Consider the following 850-nt stretch of genomic DNA (forward strand, 5'->3'; position numbering starts at 1 on the left):
GATCTTCAATGGGGCATGCCTGTTCACTAGAGGTTGTGTTTTGCCCTGCTGCTTGTTGCTGCTTGAGACTACTGTTTTCTCTTTCTCTGTCTCTCTCCCTCCCTCCCTCCCTCTCTATTATATATTATAAATGTATCATTTCCAGATTATAAATATAAATCTTCGTCAGAGGGCATCACACAGAAACTCACTATTTTGGAACAGGTAAAAAAAAAGGAAAATAAAAAAAAAAAAAAAAAAAAAAGGAAATAAAAAGAGTCCAAATGATGTTTACAGATTTAATCTTTTGGTTGTATGGGTTTATCATTATTCTGTATGACTGTTGGCAATAAAACCGTGAATGTGTAGAATCTCTGTTGTATCTGCTGTAATAACCGATAACATATTTCAATTTATGGTAGATGCAGCATTTAGTCAGTGTCCTCACAGTTTCCTATACTATTTTAAAGGATTGTTTCATCCAAATTATCATATACAGTAATAATATATGTTCTCACATAATATCTTTCCATGCAGATCATTTTTAAGAATGGGATTTTATTTTGGGGTATTGATGAGGCCAAAAAGCATTTTGTAAACAATCGTCCAGGTTTCATTAAGTGTCCAGGATTTTGTTATTCTTGAATTGGTTTTGGGGTGTTCTGGAGAGAGAAAAAAAGATGTTGCTGTTTAATATTTTAAAATGTATTTTTTCAATGTTGTGAGCAACACAAACAAAAATCCATTAACTGTATTGTGGTGGCTGAAGACATCTTACAGATGGGGGGTATTGATAGAGCATTGTAAACAATCGATTTCATTAAGTGTCCTTGTTATTCTTGAATTGGGGGCTATCTCTAAGCCTGGACAA

This window comes from Perca flavescens, chromosome 16, assembly GCF_004354835.1.
Source record: "Perca flavescens isolate YP-PL-M2 chromosome 16, PFLA_1.0, whole genome shotgun sequence".
Taxonomy (NCBI): domain Eukaryota; kingdom Metazoa; phylum Chordata; class Actinopteri; order Perciformes; family Percidae; genus Perca; species Perca flavescens.